This window comes from Schistocerca cancellata, unplaced genomic scaffold (genome assembly GCF_023864275.1).
Source record: "Schistocerca cancellata isolate TAMUIC-IGC-003103 unplaced genomic scaffold, iqSchCanc2.1 HiC_scaffold_471, whole genome shotgun sequence".
Lineage (NCBI taxonomy): Eukaryota > Metazoa > Arthropoda > Insecta > Orthoptera > Acrididae > Schistocerca > Schistocerca cancellata.
The window spans coordinates 10,001-17,500 of record NW_026046488.1 but is presented as its reverse complement, the minus strand read 5'-3'; the positions used below and the strand labels follow the sequence as shown (position 1 = coordinate 17,500).

Genomic DNA, 7,500 nt, shown 5'->3' with positions numbered 1-7,500 from the left:
ACACTGCCTCCTGTTACGGCACAGAAACAATGGCAGGAATGAATCACACAGGTCTGCCACTCCCTTGCCGCAACCACAGACGCGGCGCGCCTCCAGTCACGAGCGAAAAGCGCATCCTGACGAGACAGAACTGCTGTGACATACTGACGCTGCCTCAGACATTCACTTACAATGATCACTACCAACGAACCTGCCCCCCCCCCCCCCCAAACACACTATCTCTTACCATGTTGTGTACTGTAATCCAACCCATTTTGCACCTTAACCTAACCAAATTTGTAACGCAATTTGTACCGCAATGTAACGCAATTTGTACCGCAATGTAACGCAATTTGTACCGCAATGTAACGCAATTTGTAACGCAATTTGTGTCTTAACCTAACCCACGTTGTGCCTTAACCTAACCCACGTTGTGCCTTAACCTAACCCACGTTGTGCCTTAACCTAACACACGTTGTGCCTTAACGTAACCCACGTTGTGCCTTAACGTAACCCACGTTGTGCCTTAACGTAACCCACGTTGTGCCTTAACGTAACCCACGTTGTGCCTTAAGGGGAGTTGGAATGCCCTATCTCGCCAATGTTAAATTTGCTAACTTTGTGTACCTTTTTCTTTGGAACTATTATCTTCAGAACTTTGAAATTCTGGCAGAGGTTTTCAGCATATATTGTGAGCCCACTGAACTAGAACCAATGTTTTCTTTTTGTTGGTATAGTATTTATGAATTTTTTACCATTAAGCCATTTTTTATTGGAAAAAGTATAACATAAACTTCCCTAGTTCAGAGAATAAGCCAGTTCTTGTCATGATTCTAGTTCAGTGGCCTCTTTGAACTGTTTTGCAGCATTTCTGAAAATTTGAATGTTGTTGGTTGAGTGGTTTATGAGATAAAGGTACATGTAACACTAAAAATGTCAAATGCCAGAAAATGCGATTAAAGTAATTTATTATGAAAATTCACAAATACCTTTTATTCTATTATCAAAAGTGTCCAGCAGAGTAATCAGGGTCATCTTCTAGTTCTTCTTCTTCACCTAGAAGCTTTCTTCTCCTTGCTGCCCTTGCTTTTTTTGTATTAAATTCAGCTGCATACTGAGCCTTCCTTACTCGCACGCTGTCCAGAAGCTGAAGACCTCTGATGGTGTTGATACCAGGAGCAATGCCGAGCCTTGCCATGACCTTTAGCCTACCCATATGACCATCATTGAATGAAATAACAGCATCACTGACTCCCCATTTCAATGTTTTTATCCCAACAAATACATTCTTAGGTACACGAGTCCAAATGAGGTTGTTGAACGACTCGTTTTGATTCTGGGTACAACCATGAAGACATTTTCGCAGAAGATCAGGATGCCCCAAGTCTCTATATATTGGTTTAATTACTTCCATAACAGCCAATGGAATATAATTTTTATGGTGATAAGGATCCCCAGTAGCTTGAGATTTTCTATAATTGCACCATGACTGAGGACCATCTGGACAAGCAAAATGTTGAGGATTATCATCAGTTGATGATCGATGTAAATATGTGGCCCATACAGCTTGTCTCATTTCCTGCAAATTATTTGCATTATTTCTTATTGCCATACCATAGTATTGTTGTAATTCATTTATAATTTTATCTGACAGGCGACCTCTAATGGTTTTACCATCTGACAAAATTTTGTCCTTCAGATTCTGTTTCAGTTTCCTTAGACGAGTGCCCATTCGTTTCTGAACATGACCGACACATTCTAGTTTAGTTATTGTCTTATTGACATATGGCATGGATTCTGTAACACTTTTGTATGCCTTGGAGTCCCCATCTCCAAGGAATTTTGTGTAAAATACTCCCCGTTCTTTTTCTGATCTGCTAAACATTTTCACAGCAGCGGCAGCCTCCATGCCTCCACTCGTACCTTCATAATTCTTGCTACATATGTGAGCTGCTTCTATCTTACCAGATGCACAATGGTAACAATGTTTAGTGAGCACTTCATAGTCCAAAACTTTACCGCTGTCCACACTAGTAACAGTAGCAACAGCATTTTTGGATGTGTGACCCCTTTTCTGCCAGGTTCCATCAAAAGCAACAGGGATATCTGGGTTTCCTTCATTTATATATTTTGCTTCACTGGCAGCAGCTTTCATTGATAAATCTGCTACAGACTGAACAGCATCTCCTATCACTTCAGTGTAATTGTCAATTTTAGCAGGTGGAGGTGGAAGATTCATTATGGCACAAAATGTTTGAGCAGCAGTATGTCCTTTACCAATTGCTCTCATTGCATACATTAGCCTGATATTACTCTCAAACAAATTGCTACTGCATGTTTTAGAGCTCCAAAAACAGGTCTCATTTTCACAACTGGCACAAACTATAGCAATTTTGCAGGAAAGTCCTATAGATTTTGTTATGTTCATATCAAAAGAACCTCCACAAAGATTACAACACAAACATTTCTTCATAAACTCAGTAAAAACAGGAAAGTCGACTAAAACATATTGTTCATTAGAAGCTTCATCTGTAATTTCACTTGCACAGTTTGATAACTTCTTTTTTGATGCACTGGTGGGCGTGTCTCCTTCACACATCTCAGCTGTACAAACGTCAGAACTTTCACCAGCATCAACAGGTGCTGAAGCAGAATCACTTGAACAAACGTTATTTGTAAATCTATTACCGCGAAACTTTCGCTTTTTAAATAATGATGCACTCCTAGGCATCGTAGAAACTACGCACTCACCACTGAAAGTCAAAACAAGACAGATAACAAACTCCAAATGAGCGACAAACTAAACTCGAGGCTCAAAACAAACACTCACAGATCAAAAACTGAACAATAAACACAGCTAGTCGTAAAAACAATGGTACCTATGGAAGGATCAAAGATTCTACAACTGAAGAGTGAAATCCACAGCCTTCTATATGTAATGTTTTCGGAAATGCGAAGATTTAAATGTGTACAAATCACAAGATGGGTAACTTTGCTGGGCGCACATGTAATTTTGAAAAATTAAATAAAAATACTTCCAATTGGAATTTCTTAACAAATTTTGCACCATTTTAAGCAGAAAATTTCAAATTAAGTTATAAGGTTAAAAACTGAAAATGTGAATTTTTTCCATTTTCCGGCATTCCAACTCCCCTTAACGTAACCCACGTTGTGCCTTAACGTAACCCACGTTGTGCCTTAACGTAACCCACGTTGTGCCTTAACGTAACCCACGTTGTGCCTTAACCTAACCCACGTTGTGCCTTAACCTAACCCACGTTGTGCCTTAACCTAACACACGTTGTGCCTTAACGTAACCCACGTTGTGCCTTAACGTAACCCACGTTGTGCCTTAACGTAACCCACGTTGTGCCTTAACGTAACCCACGTTGTGCCTTAACGTAACCCACGTTGTGCCTTAACCTAACCCACGTTGTGCCTTAACCTAACCCACGTTGTGCCTTAACCTAACCCACGTTGTGCCTTAACCTAACCCACGTTGTGCCTTAACCTAACACACGTTGTGCCTTAACGTAACCCACGTTGTGCCTTAACGTAACCCACGTTGTGCCTTAACGTAACCCACGTTGTGCCTTAACGTAACCCACGTTGTGCCTTAACGTAACCCACGTTGTGCCTTAACGTAACCCACGTTGTGCCTTAACCTAACCCACGTTGTGCCTTAACCTAACCCACGTTGTGCCTTAACCTAACCCACGTTGTGCCTTAACCTAACCCACGTTGTGCCTTAACCTAACCCACGTTGTGCCTTAACCTAACCCACGTTGTGCCTTAACCTAACCCACGTTGTGCCTTAACCTAACCCACGTTGTGCCTTAACCTAACCCACGTTGTGCCTTAACCTAACCCACGTTGTGCCTTAACCTAACCCACGTTGTGCCTTAACCTAACCCACGTTGTGCCTTAACCTAACCCACGTTGTGCCTTAACCTAACCCACGTTGTGCCTTAACCTAACCCACGTTGTGCCTTAACCTAACCCACGTTGTGCCTTAACCTAACCCACGTTGTGCCTTAACCTAACCCACGTTGTGCCTTAACCTGCTCTGTAATTGGCATATGACACGTTACATTAATCTAGTGTTGTCTAACCACAACCCTCTGAATATAGTTCGCTACTCGCACCGCCCACCCTCTTGTGTGTCGTTTCATGTTGAACACTTCGCAAGTGTTGCTTACTTTTTACATGCTCCCGCTGTACACTGTAATGTGGACAACTGCAGGATGTACATCGCCCCCCCCCCCTCCACCCTGCCTTCGCACGCTGGTCGTTCAGGTGCTTGCGTGTTCAATGCCCTTCGCAGCTGTTCACTGGCATTCGCATGTCGAAGCGCTCAGTCTACGTCGTGGTACGGCCTGTGTCCACTGTCCGCTGATATCGTAAGCTTAATCCTCACATTGTACTGCACATAGGTCCGTATGTACTGAATGATACGCTGTGGCACATGTGTGACCGTACGACTGCGCCCAACAACAGCGAACCATACGGTCCAAATGTTGTGCACTCAGCCACGTGCCGTCTCCCCATAACAGCTACATTGCAGTGTGGTACGCCATAGAGACGTGTGGGAGTAACGGACGCCCTGGATGGCGATCAGCATGAGCCGTCTGTTGATGTAGTGGCGCGTGTATTCAAACGTAGTCGTCTCTTCTCACACAGTGTGATAGCATGGTGCACCGCGTTCCACATCTGCGACATGGTACAGATGCTGGTTGACAGTCGGTCTCGTAATGGACATCGCATACGTAGGGGGCCACCTCCCACGTGTTCTCTAGTCGTGCACATTTTGTTGCGTGTATGTGGGCAGACGTAGTGTGTCGTGACACCTAACAGACAGGTATGCAATAATCGTTGCATTTGCAAACTGGGATGGACGTCTACGTTTGCTGGTGACGTGACGCAACGCAAATGAACAACTGGTAAACCCATTGTGGTGCGGTTGTTGTTGCTGGAGGTAAATCAGTAAGGGCAAATCTGTGTGTGAAGCGATACGCGGCGGTGGCTGGGTGGGACCGTCCCCGGCCGGTGAGGGGGGGCCGCCCGGCGTGCTGGCCGCGCGGTGCGTGGGCGCACGCGCTACAGCCGGCTGGTGGGGGCGCCCAGTGGCAGGCGCGCCGGCCGACGGACGCGGCAGGCGGCGCAGCTGCGCGCCGGGGCACCCTGCGCGCGGCGCCGGGCGGCCAAAGTGGGTCCTCGCGGGCCCGGTGCGAAGCGCGGTGGACATCTGCAGTGTGCTGGTCCGACTGAGGACTGTGTGCGTTGAGGATGCGCCGCCGCCCGGCACTCGGCGCCGCGACGCCGTCTGCTGCTCGGTCGCCCCAGCGGTTCTCGCTGGTGGTTTGTATCGCAGTTGTGCAGACGTGTTGGCACGTGCGCTGTGCTGGGAGAGTTCGCTTCGGCACCCACGTGGGGCCTTTGCCCTTCTGTGGCGCTGGCGTTGGAGCTGCCGGTCACCGTAGGTGGCGCGTGTTGTCTCCCGCCGGCAATGCCACGACAGCACGCTCCCGGGCCTCTGTCGGCAGCGGCAAGCTCAGTTGGGAGCACGGGTGGTCGCACCTAAAGCGTCTACTCGCCTAACTCCGGGCGATTGCGCCTCTCTCGAACCCGACCAAGTACTTAGGACGGCGCTGCGCGCCGCCGGGACCTGAGAGGGTTTCGAGGTGTATTGTGCAGGGGAGCTCAGCCTCCTCCTGTTTGCAGAATAATTGAGCGGACGCTTGCGTGTTCGCGCGGGCCCCTGGGACACACTCCCGGGCGGCCGGCTGCTCAGCTCTAGTTGACGCAGCTCCCTGGTTGATCCTGCCAGTAGTCATATGCTTGTCTCAAAGATTAAGCCATGCATGTCTCAGTACAAGCCGCATTAAGGTGAAACCGCGAATGGCTCATTAAATCAGTTATGGTTCCTTAGATCGTACCCACGTTACTTGGATAACTGTGGTAATTCTAGAGCTAATACATGCAAACAGAGTCCCGACCAGAGATGGAAGGGACGCTTTTATTAGATCAAAACCAATCGGTCGGCTCGTCCGGTCCGTTTGCCTTGGTGACTCTGAATAACTTTGGGCTGATCGCACGGTCCTCGTACCGGCGACGCATCTTTCAAATGTCTGCCTTATCAACTGTCGATGGTAGGTTCTGCGCCTACCATGGTTGTAACGGGTAACGGGGAATCAGGGTTCGATTCCGGAGAGGGAGCCTGAGAAACGGCTACCACATCCAAGGAAGGCAGCAGGCGCGCAAATTACCCACTCCCGGCACGGGGAGGTAGTGACGAAAAATAACGATACGGGACTCATCCGAGGCCCCGTAATCGGAATGAGTACACTTTAAATCCTTTAACGAGTATCTATTGGAGGGCAAGTCTGGTGCCAGCAGCCGCGGTAATTCCAGCTCCAATAGCGTATATTAAAGTTGTTGCGGTTAAAAAGCTCGTAGTTGGATTTGTGTCCCACGCTGTTGGTTCACCGCCCGTCGGTGTTTAACTGGCATGTATCGTGGGACGTCCTGCCGGTGGGGCGAGCCGAAGGCGTGCGACCGCCTCGTGCGTGTTCGTGCGTCCCGAGGCGGACCCCGTTGAAATCCTACCAAGGTGCTCTTTATTGAGTGTCTGGGTGGGCCGGCACGTTTACTTTGAACAAATTAGAGTGCTTAAAGCAGGCAAGCCCGCCTGAATACTGTGTGCATGGAATAATGGAATAGGACCTCGGTTCTATTTTGTTGGTTTTCGGAACCCGAGGTAATGATTAATAGGGACAGGCGGGGGCATTCGTATTGCGACGTTAGAGGTGAAATTCTTGGATCGTCGCAAGACGAACAGAAGCGAAAGCATTTGCCAAGTATGTTTTCATTAATCAAGAACGAAAGTTAGAGGTTCGAAGGCGATCAGATACCGCCCTAGTTCTAACCATAAACGATGCCAGCCAGCGATCCGCCGCAGTTCCTCCGATGACTCGGCGGGCAGCCTCCGGGAAACCAAAGCTTTTGGGTTCCGGGGGAAGTATGGTTGCAAAGCTGAAACTTAAAGGAATTGACGGAAGGGCACCACCAGGAGTGGAGCCTGCGGCTTAATTTGACTCAACACGGGAAACCTCACCAGGCCCGGACACCGGAAGGATTGACAGATTGATAGCTCTTTCTTGATTCGGTGGGTGGTGGTGCATGGCCGTTCTTAGTTGGTGGAGCGATTTGTCTGGTTAATTCCGATAACGAACGAGACTCTAGCCTGCTAACTAGTCGCGTGACATCCTTCGTGCTGTCAGCGATTACTTTTCTTCTTAGAGGGACAGGCGGCTTCTAGCCGCACGAGATTGAGCAATAACAGGTCTGTGATGCCCTTAGATGTTCTGGGCCGCACGCGCGCTACACTGAAGGAATCAGCGTGTCTTCCTAGGCCGAAAGGTCGGGGTAACCCGCTGAACCTCCTTCGTGCTAGGGATTGGGGCTTGCAATTGTTCCCCATGAACGAGGAATTCCCAGTAAGCGCGAGTCATAAGCTCGCGT

The 7,500-nt window shown here is 48.2% G+C and overlaps 1 non-coding gene across 1 annotated transcript in view; it reads left to right on the top strand.

Annotated features, from left to right (window-relative positions):
- Window positions 1-5,786: 5,786 nt before the first annotated feature.
- Window positions 5,787-7,500, top strand: part of LOC126126802 (small subunit ribosomal RNA) — a 1,909-nt gene continuing 195 nt past the window's right edge. Inside the window, exon 1 of the ribosomal RNA XR_007526889.1 lies at window positions 5,787-7,500. This exon is cut by the window's right edge and continues 195 nt beyond it. This is a non-coding gene — a ribosomal RNA (small subunit ribosomal RNA).